Raw genomic sequence first — 22638 nt, 5'->3', positions numbered from 1 at the left:
GAAGGCTGCCTTCCCCAGAGGCGAGCCCAGCTGGGCGGGGTCCCGCCCTCCTAAAGCCCCCTCGTGGTTCCCTGACCAAGGCATAGAAGGTCCACCTCTTGAACCAGAACCTGAGGCAGACCCAGCCCTTGGGGTATCAATAGCCTTCCCAGTGACGTCCATGCTACCCCACTAGGGAGACACTACCTCTCAGGGAGGCAGGAGCACAGGCTTTGGGAGCCAGAGGAGCAAAGGGTATTTTAGAAAATGTGTTCCCTACTTAATGCATGTCCTGCACCTCCCTGAGGCCAAGCCCACTTCCTGATCAATGAGAATCATGGACACCCCCTCTTTCCCCAGCCATCTGGGGCTTTTTCTGCCACTCCAAGTCTCCAGGTAGGCCCAGTGGGGATGCTGAGGACACAATCACCAGCCTTTTAGGAACTAGTGTTTGTGAATGAAGCGTGGCCGTCTTCTTGCAGAGGATGCTGAGTGAGCCTTTTGGGGCTGGCAATTTGCAGAGCACTCCAGATGTGGCAGGACAATGGGGGGCTGATTGGCAGGGGAGCGGGAGGGGCCAGCAGCTGCAGCTGCAGAGCAGGGAAAGGTAGGGGGGCAGGAGGAGGGGCTGCAGGAAAATCTGCAGGGAGGGGGCAGCCCCACAAAGGATGGGGCGGGGCGGGTCTCATTCTCCAGCCCCAAATAAAAGTGCTGAGCCAGCTTTACAGGAGAAAGGCCTGGGCAGAAGGCAAAGGGCCTGGACTGAGATAGAGGAGGGAAGCAGCAAGCTTCCCCTGAGGACTCAGTAGTTGGTTCATTTATCAGGCCACTCATTAATTCACACGTGCACGAATGAATGCCTTTGGAAGGCATCGTGATGGAGTGGCAACAGCTCTCAAGAGTCGGTCAGACTCCGCAATTTAAATTCAGCTTCCTCCACGTATTTGGGTCCTCTGCCTCAGTCCCCACATCTGTGCGATGGGCTTGGTAGGAGGCCAAGAAAGGATCTTACAGGCAAACATGACCAGCATCACCCCTGGCTCTTAGTGGGTGCTTACTAAACATGAGCTCGGCTTTCCTGTCTCCTCTTTTCCTTCTCAGCCACTCGGACATCTTTTGAGTACCTAGTATGTGCCAAGAACCAACCTGGGCAGTGGGAGACAAAGACAAGCCCTCTCGGGCAGGCTCTGGCTCTTGGGAAGTTCCCAGTCTTGGAGGCAGAGGGTAGTGGGGGGCAGGCCTCTAAGTGATATCAGGACAGGGGTAAGCGTTCATTCATTTATTCACTCATCCCTTTAGTTATTCATCTGGTACAATTTATTATATCACTACACACGAGGCTGCATAAAGCACGGACCCTTTCCTCAAGGGATTCATAATCTAGCAAGAATCAGGTATGTCTGCAACATAGAAGTCAAGAAAGAAACTGACTCAGTACTAGGAAGGCAGCACAGAGGAGGTGCCCTATGAGGTGGGTTTTGAAGGATGCATAGGAGTTCCCTGGGGGGAAGGTGAGAAGTGAAGAAGTCACCCTCCCAGAAAAGAAACAGAATGAGCAAAAGCATGCAGCCTCTTGATGCTTTGAAAGACTGCCCAGGCAAAGGGCAAACCTGCTTGGCTCTTGCCTCTGAACATTGTTTTCATGCCCTAGGGAGGTACAGAAGCACCCCCAGCTGTGCTCGGTGACCAGTGCTGGGCCTGCAGAGATAGCTGGTATTTACTGAGCATTTGCTCTGTGCCTCATGTCTCCCAGGCTTTTGTGTACACGGCCTCCCTTCACCTTTGCAAACCTTTGAGGGGGGTCTGCTTTTCTCACAGCTCAGGAGGACACTGAGGCTCAGCGAGAGCAGGTGACTCGCCCTCCAATACCACTGGTTGGGAGAAGACCTGGGATTTGAATCAGGATCTGCCAAACTACAAAGCAATGCTCTTCGCCTGCCCTGCATTTGGCGATGGCCCCAGGGCCCTCGGGTCACTAAGCCGTCCAATGGGCTCTCGGCTCTGCTTGGTGGCCCGCCAGGCAACCCCAGCTCCTGCAGCCAGGGGCTCTAGCTCCTGGGCCGGCATTGACACTTCTGGATTTCACACCACCGCCTTTCACCTTTGAGGCTCTAGCTTTAGCCCCTCCCTCTGTGAAACAGGGCTGGGGCCCCTCAGCTCTGCCCCCCCCCCCCCACTCTCTAGATCCACATCTCCAAAATCCTGATAAACCATCTCTGGGTCTTTAAGGGCCTTTTATTTCTCCAGCCACACTCTTCTCTACATTTTAATAAGCCGCTTGCAAAATTGGTGATTGATGAGTAAGGATGAGGAGGATGTGGGGCTGAACATTTTTTTTCTTGGAATCGCTTCTGGCTGCGCACTCAACTTTAAATTGATTAATAACGTGCCGGTCCAACATTAATTATCAGCCATTTATCACTGGGGAAGGCTGGAGCACAAGCCCTGTTTGCAGCCCTTCTCCTCGCGGCCAGCTCCATGGTGTTGTAGGAGTGGCCCAGCTGCTCCTCAGAGGCACGGAAGGCCCCAGACACGTGAAGGCCTGCTGGCCTCAGCCCCTGGAGCCCTGAGCACTGTAGAGGCTTCTAGAGACCCAAGGGGGATGGTGCCCCTGACATTTGCCTGTCCCAAGGTGGCCCATGGCCTCACCAGGCCCTATGCTGGCTCTGAATAGGGTGAAGGGGATGCCAGGAGACCCCGGGATTGCTTCATTCAGCCAACACTGAGTGAGCAACTATCATCACATGCAGCCATTCTGAGAGCACAGCAGAGAGCAAGACTAGGTCCCTGAGTTCTGGGGAGGCTGATACCAGAATCATAGGAAGAGCCAGAATGTCAGAGGGAGCTAGGGTCACTGAAGAAAAGCAAAGTTGGTAAGGTCCAAAGGGCTGGGAGGAGGGCAAGAGTTACCCACTTACACAGGGGTTGGGGCAGACCTTGCTAAGGACGGGGGTGGGGCGGGGAGCCACAGAGATATCCGGGGAAGAACATTCATGGCAAAAGGACCAGCAGTGCCAAGGCCCTGAGGTAGGAGGAGATGGATGATTTTGGGACGCCTGGGAGGCTCACTCAGTGGTTGAACGTCTGCCTTTGGCTCAGGGCATCATCCCGCAGTCCCAGGATCAAGTCCCGCATGGGGCTCCCCACAGGGAGCCTGCTTCTCCCTCTGCCTGTGTCTCTGCCTCTCTCTCTCTCTGTGCCTCTCATGAATAAATAAATAAAATCTTAAAAAAATAAAAATAAAAATAATACTTTGCTACATGGAAGAAGTCAGTCTTGGGGTGCCTGGGCGACTCAGTTGGTTAAGTGTCCGACTCTTGGTTTCGGTTCAGATCATGATCTTACGGGTTGTGAGACTGAGCCCTGGCATCCAGTTCTGTGCTCAGCAGGGAGGCTGCCTGAAGACTCTCTCCCTCTGCCCCTTCCCCTGCTCATGAGCATGCACTCTCTCTATAAAATAAATAAAAAATCCTTAAAAAAGGAAGGAAGGAAGGAAGGAAGGAAGGAAGGAAGGAAGGAAGGAAGGGGGCAGTCACAAAGACCACAGAGCATATAGTCCCATTTATGTGAATGTCCAGGATGGGCAAGTCCACAGAGACAGAAAATGGGTAATTGGTTGCCAGGGACTTGGGAGGTGCGGGGAATGGGGAATGGCTGCTGATGGTACAGGCTTACAGGCGATGAAAATATTCCCAAATTAGATAGTGGTGATGGTTACACAACTCTGAATACACTAAATCAACTGAAATGCATGTTTTAAATGGGTGCACTTTATAGTATGTAAATGACACGTCAACCAGGCTGTTACAGACTAAGCATGTCATATGTTGGGTAGTCATCAGTGCCATGAAGAAAAAGGAATTGGGACAAGACGGGGACGGGGGGTAGAAGGGAACACTTGAGCAGAGACCTGAGCGGGGTTTTGGGTCCAGGCCCAGGTGATGGCTGGACTAGCCCGCCTGTGCCTGCCAGCTGGGGCCACCCTGTGCAGCCCTGGGAGGGGTGGGAAGGGGGAGCCGACCGAGCCATCTGGGGAAGTTGGCGCCAGAGTTAGGCATGTGGGCTGGATCAGACTCCAACCTGGGGCTGCTGCAAGGTACTTGGTGGGGTGTGAGCAATGACGTTTCAGGTGTGCAGGCCCGCATTTCCTGGGGACCTGACTGTTTAGAATCACTAAGAATTGCATCATCTCGACGCTAGTGGGACAAACACTTTTCAGGCTTGGGTCACTTGGGTGGACACAAAGGTCACCATGGACTTCCACTCGGCAGGGCTCACGGGTAGTGGTGATCCCAGGCCCGAGTGTCAGACACACATTGATAGCCCTCGGGGCCCCCACTTAACTCGTGTCAAAGGTGGAGCTCGATATTCTAGAAGCAGAAGGGATTAACCAGGCCGAGGTAAATGGACTCTTCCAGGTCACCCTGGGGCCCCAGCTCCCAGAGGGCTCCTTGGCCCTAAGGCTTAGGAAAACAGGTATTGGTGTTTCCTAAAAGGTCCCCCTTGGGGCAGCTTCGGATCCCAGGAACGTCCTTGCAACCTCAAAGTGTTCACTGTTCATGCCCCACTCACTTGTCTCTCCTTTAAAGCCGAACTGTTCAGTGAAGGAGGTGGTTGTATCCCAGGGTTCCTGGCAGAGGGCATAGCATGTGCAAAGGTCCTGAGGCAGGAGCATGCCTGGTGTGTCCCAGGCTCAGTGAGGAGGCCAGTGTGGCTGGTGCAGAGGGAGTGACAGGGAGAGTATGGGGAGAGAGGAGTCAGAGGACCAGCTGGTGTAGGCCTCAGGTGGCCTTGGGAGGGTCTGAGAGAGGACAAGAAGGGCCACTCTGGCTCTGTGCAGAGACCCGGGGGTGGCAAGGACAGGAGCAGAGAGAGCAGGGGGGAGGCTGGTACAGTGGCCCCAGGAGAAAACTTTCCCATGACCTTGAGTGAAGATCCACCAGACTCCTCCTGGAGAGGGGCACAGGGATCAAAGAAGGCAGACCAACACCAGGGCCCTCCTCCCAAAACAAGGCGGGGCTGGCTTTTCCCTCTGCTTTGTTTGTACCTTGCCTGTCCTGCATCTAGGCCTTTTGAACACCGTTTCCTCTGTCCTGAACACTCTGCCCTCTCTCCTTACCTGCCTGGTGAACCTTCATCCTCAAGTTCCTAACCTCTGGGGTGGAGGTGCTTCCTCTGCTGGGGTTGGTGCCCCAGGGCAAGGCCACACAGACCGCTTGGGCTTTCAGTGCAGACCCACCTCCGTGACATCTCCCTGAGCCAGGGAGCTGGGGAGACCACAGGGCTACCTATCCTCAGGTCAGTGGTTTGGGGCAGACGGAGAGAGTGGTGCAGAGACTCGGCATGATGCCACTAAGTGCGGATGAACCCAGCAAAGCCCAGAATTCCAGGCCAAGTCAGGTTCTATCTCCGGCTGCAATTTTGCAGAGCCTCACATTTTGTTCATTGATTAATTATACAAATGTTTACTGAGCCCTGGTCTGGGTCCTGGGATTGGGTAGTAAGTAGAAAAGACAGTTCCCAGGACTGTGGGGGAGGGGACAGACAGTAGACTTGCACATAGGCGCAGAGTAAAGTTATGTTGGGAGGGTGCTAAGTGCTGTGAAGGTGCATGGTGGTGCTCAGGGAGGTGACGTTTGAGCTGAGACTTGGACAGTGATAAGGTACCAGCCATGCAAAGACCTGGGGCACTAGTGGTTCAGACAGGGAGTGGCAAGTGCAAAGGCCCTGAGGCCACAGAACACCCCATGTGCCTGAAGCACTGCAATGAGCACAGAGCATCTGGAGGGGAATGCTTTAGAAAGAGGAGGTTGAGGGGACGGCAGGGCACGTGTGACAGGGAGCCTGGATTTTATGCAAAGTGCAAGAGAAGGCATTGGAGGGTTTTGAACCAGCACCATGATGTTGTTTGTGCTTTCAAAAGCTCTCCCTGGCTGTTAAGAGACTAGAAAGGAAACGGAGACCCAGAAGGCTCTTGGGTGAGGGGGCAATGGTGGTGCCTGAGGAGCCACGGATGCTCAAGCCTGACTGGACTTCAGGGGACAGCAGCGCTACAGGCTGGAGACAGGAATTCGGAGGCTATCTTTCAATTTTATTGTTTCAGAGATAAATCCTTATAAAGTCTAGGAATCAATAAACAGACTAACACTGGCCATCATCCCCACCCACATCCCAGGAGATCATTTCACGATAAGTGCTTTCAAAATGACCCCATTCTAGGGAGGGAAGGAGGGGGTGCAGTGAGACAGGAGCTCAGGCACCAGCCGGACCTGGAGAAACCCTGCCCACACCTCGATGGTCGGTGGTCGGCTCACCGAGGGCGGCGCGACCGCCCACACACGCCAGACCAGCAGTCGAGTTGGGCCAAGGGCCCAGGCCTGTGCGACAGCGGGACGCCGAGGAGACAGCTACGCCCACTCAGGAGCTGGGGTGAGGCGCGCTGCACCGGAGGCTGATTTCCCTGCCGCGTGGCCTTGGGCCCTGGCCGAGCATCTCAGCTTTACTTTGCTCATCTGTGAAATAGGCATAAACACACGTACGCCACAGGGACTCTGTAGGGAGGAAGTGGGCACACGCACATCAGTGGTTCTCTGCTGGGGTGGGGGTCTGAAATTTGGGAGGAGGTGTGTTGGTTGGTTGCCATGGTGATGGCCTATTCATATCACAGGCTGCAGCTGTCCCCTGCAGGCCACCAGGTGCTCCCCTTTCCAGGCCTTCACACATTCGGTGCTCCCTGGAACTGTGTAGTAGACAGACTTGCTTGCTGTGTGCTTCACCTGCTAAAATGTGAGTTGTAGAGGGCCGGGACTCTGGGCAGTGGATTTGCTACCGTGTCCCCAGCACTCAGGACAGTGCGTGCCGTGCCCACTTATTATTTTGCATCGAACTTTACAATAACACCTGAGGCAGCAAGACATCTGTTACTTTGTCCAGCTAGGAGCTCCTCTGACCCCAAGCAGAAGCACAGCTGGTTCCCTAGCTGAGCCAGAATTAGTATGCTGGGGCCCCACCAGAAGGCTGGGGGGCACCTCCACAGCGTGTTCCCCACCTACCCAAGACCCATCTCGGTGCAGGGAAGGGGCCACATCGATTACTGCCACCTCCCTAAGCCAGAGCCATCTGCGCGCTCAGATACTATCGGCTTCCCATTAGGCAGATCAATAGCTTCACTGGCCTCCAATCTGTGTTTCCAGAAATCCATCTCCCAGCCACCTTTTTAATTAACCCCCCTCTAACACAGCCGAGGCACCAATAGATCATCATCCCCGGGCTGCCTCTGCAGAACCACAGACCACAGAGCTCCATGAGACACGGGGGAGCTGCAGGTGTGTTTAAAGCTGACCAGTTTTTCCCCTGTCCCTGGAGGAGCTGACCGCTGGCTCAGTGCCACCCACTGTCCCCCGCTCCTCTCAGAACCCCCGTAGAAGGGGCTGGGGTCCTTCCTCACAGAAAGAAAGCAGAAGATGAGAGGCCAAGGCACCCCACCAGCTGGCAAGAGAGTGAGGGCAAGTGTGCCTTGGAAGGCAGGCTGTTTGCAAAGGCTCTCCAGACGCTGCAGGACCACGGGGGTCTGGTTGGCAGGTGACCAGGAGGGGCCAGCTGAGGCAGGTTCAGAGCAGGGAAGTATAGGGGGAGCATGATCCCCGGGAGGCTCTGTCTCCCACGCCTGGGGGCTCCTCAGTACTCCACCCTGCTCACCCGTTTACCCTTCTGGTGCTGACCACCCCACGAGGGCAGGGGCCTGTGCCTGTCTCCATCACTGTTCTATCCCTGGTACCTGGTGCACAGTGGGTGCTCTGTAAATTGCTGCTAAGCAAACAGTAATACTTGCCATCCTTAGAACACTCCATCTGCGCCAGGCAGTGCTCTGGAAGCTTCACTAAATGATCTTATATCATTTCCACAGCACTCCCTCGGGTGGACACTGCTACTGTTTTCATCTTATAAGTGGGAAAACTGAGGCACAAAGAGGTTAAGTGACTTGCCCAAGGTCACACAGCTAGTAAGCGGTAGATCAGAGATTTTGGACCTATCTGATCTGGAACTCCACTCCACTGTCCCTTCCCTGCTTCCCCGCGGCCTGTCAGCTCTGAAGGGCAGGAACTGGGTCCTGCACCCCATGCAACTTCCATGACATATGCCAATCACATATGTGTTTGTTGAGTGAACACATGAGTGCTTTCTTTGAAACACAATATAGTCAAGTAGTGTGCTGGCACAAATCCGGAGTGTTTCTGGGTGAAGATGAAGGGCACAGAAGGAGTGAATCCCCCTGGGGGACCCAGAGGTGACAGGCCTCCCAGTGAGTGCAACGTGGCCATTACTAGGGACCCTCTGACTTCACGCCACTGCCATCCTCACCAGTCTGTTACGTTGGGGCTCTCTGTCATCTATGCAGAAGGTGCAGAGCCGGGATTTCATTGTACGTAGAGTCTTAAAACCTTCCAACGAGGTAAATGGATTACTGTTGACCGAACATCTGGGCAGAACCACCGTGGGTGTCACCCTCTCTCTCCTGTTCACGCTGGGGCCCAGACCTCAATCAGTGGGTGTCCCATGTCTCCTGACCCCAGCCTCTCCTCTCCTACATCCCTCCTTCCTTCTGCCCCTGCTCTGGACTCCTGGACTCGGTTGCTCTCCCTGGCCACAGGTGAAGAGTCCACCAGGCCCCCTCCCCTTCATCACTCTCTTCCGGCCCCCTCAGCTGAACGGGATAATCATAGGTAGCAGGGGTGCTGGGCACTGGGCATCCAGGGCTGCCTGATGGGAAGGGCTGAGGGAGTTGGGTGGGTGGGGATGGCGAACTGGAGGGCACGTGCTCTGTGTGTGTGTGGGGGGCTCTGCTGGGGGTTCTACCTGTGGTTGCAAGGAGGGAACCCACCAGGACTGCCAGACTTCCTGAGTCACCAAGAGAAGACAGGCACCCACCCTTCACCTGAAATCTGATTTTCAAATGTCAAAAGCTGTTACGATATAAAACGCTTAAAACAAGTGTTAGTCCACACTGCGCAGGCCGGAGGCCATCTTTCAGTGGCTAGTTTGACTTCTGCCCCCTTCAGGGCAAACTCTGGGCTTGGCAGTCAAGGCCTCCCACGGTCTGGCCCCTCTGTTTCCAGATATGAGGATGCTTCCTTGGCTCATGCCCCAGCCCTCTGCCCAGAGTGCTGCTGGCTCCTCTAGGAAGCCATCCCTGATTGCTACCCACCCCCAGGCGGAATCCACCCCCTCCTGCCTCCTGCCCAGGCCCACCGACAGCCAGGGGCAGGCCCTGAAGGAGGGTCGACAGACACGCACTGCTCAGGTACCACCACTCCCTCCCTCAGACTCCCAACCGAACAGGCAGGGGCAAGGACACAGAGGAGGGAGACTTTGGAGCATTGTGGAGCCTGTGAGACACAAGGTCAAGTTGCTTTTGCATGTGAAAACATCACCCAGTTACCAAATTCTATGACCCCCCCTGCTCCACGGATGCTGCCCCTCCCTCTACTTGCCTTCCATCCCCTGCCTGCCCGGTGCCATCTGCTCCTTCCCAGCTCACCAGGGCATGTGGCTGATATGTGAAGGAGGCCCACAGGAGCCAATTCTGGCCAAGGCCGAGTCCAGCTTCTGCTCACATCCTTTCCCTGCCCCGTGGGGGTGGGCGGAGAACAAGCCTCCACCCCAAGGGAATGGCAGGGATACAGGAGGGAGGGGGCCACTTTCCTGGGGGCTCACAGCGGAGCCCTGGGCTCAGCCAGGCTGCCTGTCCTCCTTGGGCTCTTAGGGCAATGAACATCTGTTCACTGTTTGGAACCCCTCACCTCTGACAAGGGAGCCCCCACCAGACTCTTTAGGGAGCTCCCGACCCCCTCTGTGGGCTCCCACGGCCCACGCTCCACTGACTCTGCCTCCCCAGCCCCCACCCCCACCCCAGTTCCTCAGGGCACAGGACCTGCTCCTTCTTCTTCCTATTCTAGAACCCCACGTGGGGCCTGGGGCAATCAGTCTCCATTCTGAGCACTTTTTATATGCCTTCTGAGCTCTTTATTTCATTTAATCCTGAGCACAACCCCAGGACATTGCACAGATGAGCAAACTGGTGCAAAGTAACAAGCCTCAAGTCACGTGGTGGCAGGAGGTGGGGCAGTTAATCCAGCCTTCACCCTTAACCAAGTGCCCTTAACCTTGGGGCTGCAGGCTAGCCCCTTGAGGGAGGGACGAGTGACTGGGTGGATGATCGCGAGGGAAGAGTCCATGCATCCGCACCACCTGGTGCCTCCTGCAGACCCAGGGGCCCTGGGCAGATGACTTCTGTCCCTCTGTCCCCTTCCCACGCCCATGATTAGCACCCGGCGAGCCCCAAGCACAGGCTCCAAGCCCATTCATCAAACAAGTGACAGAACAGACGTGCTGGTGGACGGCCCTGACGGCAGTCCCGTACTGTGGAGATCGCACCCTCACAATCCTGTGTGTGTGCACATCTCCCCCAAATATATCATCACGGATCTGCTTGAGAAGAGACACCAAATGCCAGCTCCATGGAGCAGTAAAGCTAACCAGCCGTGCAGAGTTAGCAGCAAGAATGAAATAGTGGAAGGCTCCGGTGGTTTTATGGGAAAGCTTATATCTTAATGAAAGGCCAGCCCAAAGCAACAATGAGTGTGTGAGACGTCACAAAGCTGACGGACCCCTCACTGTCTCTTGCCGCTTTTGCCATCCAGGCCCTCTAGGGGCATACATTCAGGTGAGTAAAGACAGCGGGCAGTGAGGTGCTTTCTTATCTACCCAATGCAAGTGAGCATTATCATCTCCATTTCAGGCATGAAGAAACTAAACAGGCTCTGAGAGGTTAAGTCACTTGCCAAAGGTCACGCAGCTGTTAGGTGTCAGAGGTCGTAGGATTAGGACCAAGGCTGGCTCCGTCACTCACATCCCAGGAGGAAGCTTTGCTCAGCACCGAGTTGGAACCAAGGCATGGCGTCATGGTGATCTTTGCTTTCTTATCAGTTAGTATGAGCTTGCCAGGGTCTCTGCTCATGGTCTGGGGCCCGGCTGCTGACTGCCTGGTTCCCCCACACCTGGGTCTGCTAGGCCTGACGCTCCAGGTAAGCCCCAGTGGACCTAAACACAGCGACAGAGTCCTTGCCTCGCTGCCAGCTGGTCTCAGAATGTGGCCGGCAAGATGTGCGAGGGACCAACACCTCCCCATGCTGTGTGCCGGCTCCGCCACTGATGTCTTACAGCGTCTAAAATCTAAAAACCTAGAAAACCACAGAAGAGTACAAAAGAAACAAAAGTCACCCATGATCGCTCCACCTAGAATGAACCACTCTGCCCTTTCGTGAATTTTCTACTAGTTGTTTTTTTCAAGGCATTTGATTCTACCTAATTGAATGTCCTACTGGAGAGGTCCATCTTGCCTTCTACTTTTTTCATGATCATTAATTCATGAGCATCCTGGCACCTCATTTTTAAAAAGCCCTATTTCGGGGGGCACCTGGATGGCTCAATCGGTCAAGCACCTGCCTTTGGCTCCAGTCATGATCCTGGAGACCTGGGATCGAGACCAGAGTGGGGCTCCCTGCTTACTGGGGAGCCTGCTTCCCTCTTTCCCTCTGCCCCTCTTCATTGCTTGTGTTCTCTTTCACTCTCTCTCTCTCTCAAATGGATAACAAAATCTTTAAAAAAAAAAAACCTCTACTTTTTAATGACTCCTATCTACTCCAATGTGTGGCTGGGAGTAAACTGGGAGATGAAGGCTCTATTTTTAGCTGTCAGTGTTGTTGCGAATATTTGGTGGTCGGAGAGCAATGTAGCCAGGCATTTCCCCATTTCTATCTATGAGGATTTCCTTCAGGAGCATTCTGAGAGGCAGAATTATGGGTCGAAACTGTGGACGCTTGGGGGACCCCCGACACAAATGCCCACATCCCCTCCAGCCTGCATTTCCCAGGCTGCGATGAGTATGCTCCTTCTGCTACTTTTCAGCCACACACACCCATCTCGCCTTCTGGCAAACACTCCCCTTCTGAGGCCATCTCCTTGCTCCTGTGGTGAGTCAGCCTTAGGTGGGAACCTCCGTCACCAACTCATCCCTCTGGGTTTAGAATCCTGAGCCGAGTGGCTCCAAGGGAGAGAAGCCACTAGACACAACTTTGCATGTGCTTGTTTGCTTTTCAGGTGCTGTTAGCACAGAAAACAAACTTGAAAACAACCCCAGTGATCCCAACCAGGCAAGCTGCAAAAAGGTAAAGTGCAAAAAGGTAAAGTCCGATAGAATCTGTATGAAACTCACGAATGACACGGTGTCCTAACGGCCCACGTGCCCCTCTGCTGGGGATGGGGGAGCGAATGGCAGGTGAGAGCCCCGGAGCTGGTGAATGCCTTGAAGGTAAAACGCGAGGGACAAGGGACAGGATGCAGGGTGGGAGGATGTGGCCTCTTCTGAGTTTAGGGGCCACAGCCAACATGTCCCTTTGGGGTGCTGACTGTGGATGTAGGGAAGGGCACGTCCAGAGCATGAGTTGTGGGGGAACAGGGTACAAACAAAATCTATCTCGGTCCTCAGACACGCGGGGACTCTATGGTCAATGCACACACACACACACACACACACACACATATACATGTAAGTGAGGGACCGTCCACTCTGGGAGGGCTTGAGGCAGCTGAGAGCACTGCCTTCCTCTCCCTCCTTCCCCCACTCCCTCCCACTGGCTTTTTTCTCTTTTTCCAAAGATTTTATTTATTTATTCATGAGAAACACAGAGAGAGGCAGAGACACAGGCAGAGGGAGAAGCAGGCTCCCTGCGGGGAGCCCGATGCGGGACTCGATCCCGGGTCCCTGGGATCACAGCCTAGGCCGAAAGCAGAGGCTCAACCACTGAGTCACCCAGGTGCCACCCTCCCACCTGACTTTTTATTTTTTTATTTTTTATTTATTTTTTATTTTTTTAAAGATTTTATTTAATTATTCATGAGAGAGAGAGAGAGAGAGGGAGAGAGAAGCAGAGGGAGAAACAGGCTCCATGCAGGGGGCCCGATGTGGGACTCGATCCCAGGACTCCAGGATCATGCCTGGGCCGAAGGCAGGTGCTAAACTGCTGAGCCACCTGGGAATCCCCCCACCTGACTTTTTAAGGCAAAATACTGACGCCAGGTAATCTGGATGGTGGGTGCGTGTCTGGAGCTCTCCATCCACACCACCTGGGCTCAAATCCAGCCTCTGCCACTTCCCAAGGAGGCCACGTAAGGAACTGCTCTGTGCCTCAGTGCTTCACTTAAAAACACTGAACCTGCCTCAAGAGGTCCTCTAGGAGGATTAGAGAAATTTTTCTTTATTAAGCATTTAGAATGATTCTGAGCATGTAGGAAGAAGTCTACATAAGTATAAGCTCTTGTTTTTATTTTCCCTAGGTTTGAAATATTTCATAATTTAGAAAATCCATACATCTATGGCTTCTGACAGAGGCGACAAGCCTGTTCACCAGTTCCCGCGTGTGAGCCCCACTGCCACCACCACCACCTCACCCTGGCTCTAGCTTCCACTACGACTCCCCACCCCACCACTCACCCCTGACCCCATGTCTGATTCTCTTTGGATGCTTTTGGCCAAGATTTTTTCTGTCTTTTGAACACGAAAACCTGCCTGTTTTCATCTCCCATCACAGGCACTTCCTAGGCTGCTGAGTGAGGGACCCTGCCACAGCCTTAGCGCCTTGGCAGATTTATGCTCTGTTTCTACGTGGATTTGGAGATTTACACTGGGGGTATGGCAGGGCACCAATTAAAGGCAGGATGCAAATGAACCCGTCTTAAAGAGCTTACCAGGGGCAAGCCTGGCCCTGCAGTCAACAATAAGGATGGCTGGGGGGGAGGTGTCAGGGGAATTACCTGCCCAGCTATCATCCTTAAGTGGAGAAGTCCAAGGGGGCTGCAGGAAGGGGAAGATGAGAGTCCAGGACACAGGTAAGGGAAAAGCAGTCCTGGGTCCCCCCACCACCCAGGGAGATGTGCAGGAGATGGAGAGCATCTGCACCAGCTTCTGGGGGCGAGTCACCAGCTTCCTGGGTGGCCAGGGGCAGCTGTGGCAGGCTCCTGCTCCCCCAACTTCCTGGCTGATCTGGGCCAGTTTGCCAGATGGGCCAGTTCTGTAGTGATGCTCAGGGCTGATTCCTGGTGGCCCAAAAGCAAGATGGTGCCTCCAGACTTTCCAGTGATGGTGGTTAGCACCGGATCCCCTGTATGACAGCTCTTCCTGCTTACGACAGCTGAGTGTTATGGACTGGATATTTGTGTTCCCCACAATTCATAGGCTGAAACCCTAACCCCCAGTATGATGAGATTAAGAGGCTTAGATGAGGCCACGTAGGTGGAGCCCCCCTGCCCCCGGGATTAGAATCCTTATAAGAAGGGGAAGAGAGGGGCACCTGGGTGGTTCAGCACTTGAGCGTCTACTTTTGGCTCAGGGCGTGATCCCGGGGTCCTGGGATCGAGTCCCCCATCAGGCTCACTGCAGGGAGCCTGCCTCTACCTCTGCCTATGTCTCTGTCTCTCTTTGTGTGTCTCTCATGAATAAATAAATAAATAAAAACTAAAAAAAAAGGGGGGGGGAGGGGAAGAGAGACCACCTCCCTTGCTCCTCTCTCAGGCAGGTGAGGACACAGCAAGAAGTGACATGTGCAAGCCAGAAAGAGACCCCTCACCAGACACTGAACTCACCGGCCCCCTCATCTTGCACTTGCAGCCTCTAGAAGCCTCCCCAAGCCTATGGTGTTTTGTCACAGCAGCCCAAGCTGTCTAATACACTGTGTGATTTGGGATTTTGCCATGTTCCCCAACTGTTACACTGTACACACAGGCAGCCCTGCACTTGCCACGTCTTTGCACATGCTCTTCCCTCTGTTCGGCCTGCCCTTCCTTCCACCCAACAACCAGCTGGACTCCTACTCACCCTTAAGGCAAAGCTGATGCGCCGCTGTTCTTCAGGTGTCCTTCCTGGCATCTCTACTGGTGCCCATGACGCACAGAGGTAGCAGCTTCCTCCCGGGCCCCCAGCACTTGGACCAGCATTCGTTAGTGCAAGAGTCAGCAAATACTGACCGGACGGCCGCCAGTGTCCTCACCACCGGAGCTCCGCAGTGACAAGTACAGCATAGACCAGCAAGGTACAGTTTCCCAGCCAGTCCTGCTCTTTATGAGCTGGGTGACCTGGGGCAACTCCTGAACTTCTCTGTGTCCCGTCTGAAAAGTGAGGCTGTGGGGACTGTTAACCCTTGTAAATGGCCTGGCAAGGTCCCCAGCACAGGTTGGGCTACACAGGTGATGGTAACAACCAACAAGGAGACAGACGTGGGAAAAACTCTGCCCCCGCCCTGAGAGTCATGAAGGGAATAGTCTGTCTGCCGAGGTCAGGGAGGGCTTCCCGGAGGAGGCGATGCTTGAGTGGAGGCAACTTGGACACCTCTGGGCATCTGCCGTCATGGATACGGAGCTTCCTAGGCTGTGATTCCAGCCAGGACAGGACAGGCACTCCCTCCAGTGGAAGGAGGCGGGCTGCGCCAGGCCATGGCAGGGTTGGTCTGAGGGAGGAAGCCTGCCGGCAGAGGGTTGGGAAAGTCCCTCCACCCTTGTCCCCATGTCTCTCCCCCTCAAGGCCCAGACCTGGCCCACAGTGGGCATGAGACAGATGCAAGAGGCCCGAGGGACTTCAGGGTGCTCCTGAGGGTGGAGGCCCCACCCCCTGCATCAGCGCCAAAGCCAGAGAAAGACAAACGAGACATGAGACAATGTTGTCACATGAATCAGTGTCTGAATCTGCCAAATTTTCATCTTGCTGTGATTAAAAACCAGCTAGAGCATCATAAACTTGCTCCGGCTTTGGGCGGTAGCAGTTGAACATCAGTCACTGGGTCACAGGCAGCTGGGCCCCAAAGCGCTCTCTCGGGGAGAGATGCCCGCTTATCAGGCTCCTACTGCTCACCTGGAGCTGTGGGAGTACTCCCCAAGGTCAACCTCCCAAAGGAGGGTCCTGCTGCTGGCCCCTCTCAGTGACAAAACAGGCTCAGAGACGGCAAGTAACCAGCTGCGGTCACAGAGCCTGGAGCAAGCAGCAGAGCTGGACTTGAATCCTGGCCTGCTGCCCTTTTGCCTGGGTCTGGGTAAGGCCAGAAGGCAGGTGCTGGTCGTGACAGGGGCAAACACAGAAGCTGGTTGCTGGGTGGGTGGGTTCAATACAACCGAAGAGACAGCAGTCAAATTCACAGACCCCAGAGCCAACCTGCCTGCCCCTCACTGCCTTGTGACCGTGACCAGCTCCGTGACCTCTGTGGGCTTCAGCCTGTGCATCTGTAAAATAAAGGTACCGCTTGCCCACTTCAGGGAGTGTGGGGAGGATGAGAGAAATAACAGCAAGCACAGCACCCAGAGGAGAGTAAGGCAGGATCAGGATCCTGCAAACGTCGCCTCTCAGTGCTGTTTACAGAGCTGGGCACTGTCCTTAACGTGGGGGCACAGCGGCGAGGGCACGAGACCTCTGCTGTCTGGGAGCTTGGGGTCTCCTGCAGGAAAGTGAGGGGTGGTGCCGGTGGCGAGGGGGTCTCTCTGGGAGCCTGCCACCCCACTGACATGATAACGGCTGCTCACAAAAAAGGAAAGCAAGCTGGGGGTCCCTCTGTAGGCCACCGGCTAAGATGCGCCGAGGGGTTACAGCACAGCACAGGGAACAGTTCCGGGGATACAAAGGCAGCTGCGGAACATTCTGCACGCAGTGTAATTCTATCTATGGGAGAGGAAGACGCACACAGAGCACACTTAATGCTTGTGTGTGCCTGAAAATGCACAAAAAATTTCCACCAGGATACACTGCAAACGGACGTCAGTGGGTATCTGTGGGAGGGGCCAGGCTGGGAACGCTGGCCAAAAGGCACTCGGGCCCCCTTGCAGCTTTAATCAGCCACACAGAGAACGTGGTCACGCGTTGTTTATTCACAATGAACATTGTGGATGAAGTTACTGAACCAGCATGTTTTTCCCGGATGTGGCTCTTCAGGACAGGGGCCCTGTGCTCGGGTGTTAGGTGGGGGCCCAAACCTGAGGATTGGCAAAAGGGGGACATGGGTGTGTATTCCCAGAGAGGGAAAGAGTGGCCACAGGTGATGCTCAGGGCAGGCGTACCGAGCAGGGGCCATCAAAAACCACCTGAGTCAACAGAGGGCAACAAACCCACAACATGGATGGAACACCTATTACGTGGTGGACCTTGCCCTGCCTGCCAGGTGAGGGGGCAGGGGAGGAAGCCATCCAGGGACCTCACATCCCAGGGAGGGCCGAAGGGGTTGTGTAGGCAGATGAGAGTGGACCATAGTGCCAGATAGTAATTTTGGCTTTGAGAGCCCAATTTTCTCTGTCATAACTACTCTGACTTTGCCAGTTTTCTCTCCAAAGCAGCTGTCGACAATACACAAGTGAATGGTGTGGCAAGGTTCCAATAAAACTTTACAAAAACAGAACAGAACAGAGACCCCAAAAATATACCTTCACATACACAGTCAAGTGGTCTTTGACAGGAGGGCCAAGACCACTCCACGGGGAAAGGTCAGTCTTTAAGGAATGGTGCCTCGAAACCTGGATTCCACAAACAGAAGAATCGGACCCATACCTCATATCATATACAAAAGTCAATTCAAATGGATCAAAGACCTATACCCAAGAGCTAAAACTATAAAGATCTTCAAAGAAAACATAGGGAAAGCTTCACAACACTGGATTTGGCAATGATTTTTTTTTTTTTTTTTTGGATAGGACACCAAAGCAGTCATAGACCAAACATATGCAGGCATCAAAAGAAAAAAAATGTTAAACTGGAATTCATCAAATTAAAAACTTCTGTACATGGGAGGACACATCAACAGAGAAGAAAACCCACAGGGTGAGAGGAAATATTTGCAAATCATGGATTTGATAAGGGATTGATATCAAGAATAAATAAAGAGCTGCTAAAACTCAACAACAGTGGAAAACAATCCAATTCAAAAATGGTTGAAGGGCTTCAATGGGTACACAAATGATCAATAGGCATGTGAAAGGATGCTCAATTTAGGGAAATGCAAATCAAAACCACAGCAGGATACCACTTCACACCATGTATGACTATTACCAAAGCAAGTGTTGGTTAAGATGTGGGGGAAATGGACCTCTTGTGCACTGTAGGTGGGAATGTAACATGGCGCAGCAGCTGTGGGAACCAGTAGGGTTGTTCCTCAAAAAACTGACTATAGAATTACCATATGACCCAGCTATTCCACTGCTGGGTAGATACCCAAAAGAATTGGAAGTGGGGTTTCACCATGTTCAGAGCAGCATTACTCATAATACCTGAAAGGTGGAAACAAATCAAGAGTCCAACAATGGATGAATGGATAAAACAAAATGTGGTCTATCCATACGATAGAATATTACTCTTCCCTGAAAAAGAAAGAAACTCTGACACGTCCTGCAGCATGGATAAATCTTGAGGACATCATAAAAGTGAAATAAACCAGTCACAAAAGGACAAACACTGTATGACTTCACTTGTACGAGGTCCCTAGAGTCGTCAAACTCGCAGAGACACTAAGCAGCATGGGGCTGCCAGATGTGGAGGAGGGGAGTGGGGAGTTAGTGTGTAACGGGGACAGAATATCAGTCTGGGACGATGGAAAAGTTCTGGAGATGGGCGGTGGGGAGGTCGCACAGTGTATGTACTCAGTGAATGTACTCATGCCCCTGAACTTCATGCTTACAAATGGTTACAATGGTAAATTTTATGTTATATGGATTTTACCACCATAGAAAAAGTAAATAAAAATACAAATAAAAAATACAAATAAAAAATAAAAAGCCCATGTGAATACATTATTTGGACCCAGGGAACTGGACCCCTCATGCAGAGCATGTGGGATAGAAGCTCCTGGCAGGCGCGGCAGAAGGGCGGCTATGGATATACTAATTGTGCTGGATAGTGATGAGGCTAATGACGGGGTGCCAGGATTGAGTGGACTGGAACCCTGATTTCACTAGATGGAGTGGGCTCTGGTTTTCCCAGGAGAGTATGGCATCTCCGTTGGCCTCTGTCAGCACACAGGGCTATCCCACCCTGCCACCTGAGCTGAGCATCACCTCCTGGGCTCTCGGCGGCTCCACCAGGGAAATGGCCAAGGACCGGGTGGGGGCGAAGGACAGACCCCAGCTGCTCTCCACTCCTCCAGGAAGGCTTTGGGAACTCTTTGTGGCCACGGTGGCATGCTCCTTGGAAGGCATTCCTTTGGCACAGGGACAGGGCAAGAATGTAATGCACACAGGCCTGCTGCCAACCGCTCCATCTCCAGGAGAAAGGTGCACACGGGGCTGGCTGGGCAGTCTGCAGCGCCAATGACCTTCAGGCCCCAAGAGACCGGGCGAGGACTTTCTGTCCCCCCCACCCCCCCTCTCTCCGTCCTTCCCTCCCCACCACACTGGATCCTCAGGACCACTGTGTGGTGGCGACCATCACTGTGCCTGTTTACAGATGAGCAAGCTGAGGCTTGGTGGGAGGGAGCAATCTCAGCCCCAATCTCCCTGACTCCAACTTGGGTTCCTCATGCCTGGCCTCTCCTGTGAGGATGAGACACAGGGCAGGTGGGGCGGAGGAGCGAGGGAGGGTCCTGACTCCAGATCCTAGCTCTAGGGCTCCTACTCTGTGTGCCCTCGGGCAGGGGCAGGCGTCTGCCCTCTCTGGGCCCCTGCACCCCTCCCCAAGGCCCACACGTGGCACACATTCAATTAATGCTAATTCTTCCTCTTCCCTTCCTGAAGGAGGAGCCATGCAGGGTCTAGAGGGAGGAGGCAAACATTTAATTAAGAAAAACTCAGGACACAGCCTGAGATGGGGCTGCAGAGAGCAATGAGCAGCGGGATCTCAGAGCATCAGGGAGTGAGGGAGGCCGGCGCCAGCAGAGTCATCTCACGGCAATTAAGCAGGATGTAGGAGACCCATGGGGCTCCCGCCTGCACCCAGCTGCCCCCCGGGGCCCAGCCCAGGCTTCCTTCAAAGCGGTGGCGCCGGGCAGGATGCAGAGGGTGAAACTGGCCACCTCTGCGGGGCCTCCTGGCAGACGTCAGCCAGGAGTTAGGTGCTAGCCTTCCTCTCTCTGAGAACTTACCTCACCATGTTATGGACTAAATACAGCTCCAGGGAAGCCCAGCCTCAGTGTGGCTTCGACAGATTGAAACAGAAGGTGGCTCACCTGGCTCCTGCTTACCCCCAGCGCCCTGCCACCCCCAGCCCGTGAACTTCCTGTGGTCCTTTGTCCACCATCGTCACCACTCGTGATACAGTGGCTGCCTCTTCATCTGTGCCTGTCCCAGGGGTCAGCGGGCCACATCCAGCCCACCGGCTGTTTTGGGGAGTGAGGTCTCATGGGAACACAGCCACACCCACCGCTGACATATCATCCTTGGCTGGGGCAGCCACAGAACTGAGCAGCGATGATGGCCTGTATGGCTCACAAAGCCGAAGATTGTTACTATCTGGTCCTTTATAGAAAGTGTTTGTTGATGCTGTCCTGTATCCGTCTCCTTTACTTCTCATGGCCTCCCGGGAAGCCGATATTATTATTTTCATTTCACAGGAGGACCCCCACCATGGCTGGGAGAGGGGAGGCCAGCCCCGTGGGGATAGGGCTTCATCCTGTCCCCAGCTCACACAGCAGGGTAGGGCACAAAACAGCTGCTTGGTGACTATATGCTAGTGGGTGGCCATGACATGAATGAACAACCCTACTCGGCGTGGAGTTTGAGGTCACAGGGACACTCCCGGCATCTGTGGGGACAAGGTGCTTGCTGCCCTGGGGACCAAGGCCCTGAGCAGAGCTGGGCACCCATAACCTAATGTGCCCTGAGGTGCCACCTGCCATGATGCAGGGTAGCCAGGCCACAACAGAGCAAGGCCAGTCCTGAGAGGACAACCAGGGGTGGCCAGGGAGGTGCAAACCAACTGGTTTTGCCTCTGGAGGATGACAAGCTTGGGGCCTGGTTTGCAGCAGTGCTAACTCCCAAAAGCAAAAGGGAGAGAATGGGGCTCAGAGTCCCTGGCCACCAGGAAGTGAGGGCTCCACTCCACGAGAGCTAAATCAGTGGAGCTCACAGGGGCTGGGCATGGACTCCTAGCTTTGACAAGGGCAGACAGACCAGGGCCTCCCTTGTTAGCTGGGCATGTGCAGACCTCCAGAACCGCCCCTGGGTTCAGGGGGCTGTGGAGGCCGCAGAAGGCTGAAAGGGGCTCTCCATCCAAATTAAGGCCGCGTCTCTCAAGGCTGGGCAGAAACAATCCAGGTCAGCCAGGGGCAGGCAAGTGATCCTCGCTCCTGCCCTGGGTCAGGCCTGCCTGCAGGGTGCTCGCCTTCTAGTGAAGGAAAGGACAGTAAACCAAACCTGGCCTATAGTGACTCACACTGTGGATGGCAATAGCATCTCGGGGGGGGGAAAGGGTCAAATACAGGCTGCTCAGAGAAGGCTTCCAGGAGACGAAACCATGCGAAGACTTGGAGGTGAGGAGCAATGCAGGTGTCTGGGGGAAGACTGAACCAGGCAGAAGGAGCTGCCAGTGCAAAGGCCCTGGGGAGGAGTATGCCTGGAATCCCATGAATGACAGGGAGCCTGGGGAGAGCCGAAGACAGAGATATGACAGGGCAGCTGATCAGGACCATGGGGGTTACAGGGAGGACGCTGTCTCTGACTGTGAGCAAGGAGGGAGCCATGGCAGGGTGTTGAGCACAGGAGTGGCTTGCACTATTTGGATCCCTCCAGCTGTCCAGACAATGGGCTGACAGATGGGCTGAGTGTGGGATTGAAGGTAGGAAGGAAAGAAACAATGAATGGATGCATAGAGAGAGAGGGTGAGGGGAACCAGGAGCTGAGCAGAGCTACGACTCAGGAGACATCGGAGGTGAGGCTGCATGTGGGCTGCGTACCACTCAGGGTCTCGAGGGTGCTGCCAAAGCCCTTCCAGCTGGAGCTCCAAGCACAGGCTCCCCAGAAGATGCCCACGAGTGGTTTCACTTGCTGCCAAAGACCCTGAAGCTCGGAGAGTGGTGGACCTTGCCGAGGCCACACGGCCCCATTACCGGAGAGGTCAAGATGTGAATCTACATCCTCCCAAGGGTCTGGTGGCATCCTTGCTCCTGGGACAGACTGGGAGCTCCTCGCGAGGGCATATAATGACAGAGAAGGGCCTGGACATCCTTCAGGGACACAGGCTGGCACCCAGGCCCCGCTGGGAGGAGCGTATTCCCGCACGCTCCCCAGGGGAGGTGAGCTGAGTCTCCTGCAGGCTCCGTGGGGCAGGGCTGGAATTTAGCACTCTCTCCATTTTAATAAAGACCATTCAAGGCCCTGAAAATTAATTTCCCCCAAGAAGACAATTATGTGTCAAATAATACACCCACTGAGCAAATGGTTAAGAAAAACCCAGCCAGGAGGGCTTTGTGCGGGCTAATTCCGAGTTAGGTGAGTTCAGTACCCAAGGCCTTGTAAGGTCATTATCGGGTGATAATGAACACAGGTGTGCAGGTGAGGGGAGGGAAATCATTTCTAATGCTTGTGCCCCAAAACAATTTATTTCGAACCTGCAAACAGCATCCATTGGGAAAGCCAGTCTTCTCT

The 22638-nt window shown here is 54.2% G+C and overlaps 1 protein-coding gene and 1 long non-coding RNA gene across 5 annotated transcripts in view; one reads left to right on the top strand and one right to left on the bottom strand.

Annotated features, from left to right (window-relative positions):
• Positions 1-22638, bottom strand: part of IQSEC1 (IQ motif and Sec7 domain ArfGEF 1) — a 377994-nt gene that overhangs the window by 189216 nt on the left and 166140 nt on the right. The window lies entirely within an intron of this gene.
• LOC121494760 lies at positions 12241-18799 on the top strand. The gene is made up of 3 exons (XR_005988864.1): positions 12241-12349; positions 14947-15125; positions 17761-18799. It is a non-coding gene; the product is annotated as an uncharacterized LOC121494760 (long non-coding RNA).

The sequence above is a fragment of the Vulpes lagopus genome, chromosome 7 (genome assembly GCF_018345385.1).
Source record: "Vulpes lagopus strain Blue_001 chromosome 7, ASM1834538v1, whole genome shotgun sequence".
Lineage (NCBI taxonomy): Eukaryota > Metazoa > Chordata > Mammalia > Carnivora > Canidae > Vulpes > Vulpes lagopus.
Note: the sequence above shows the minus strand (reverse complement) of the source record. Positions and strands in the feature narration are given on the sequence as shown.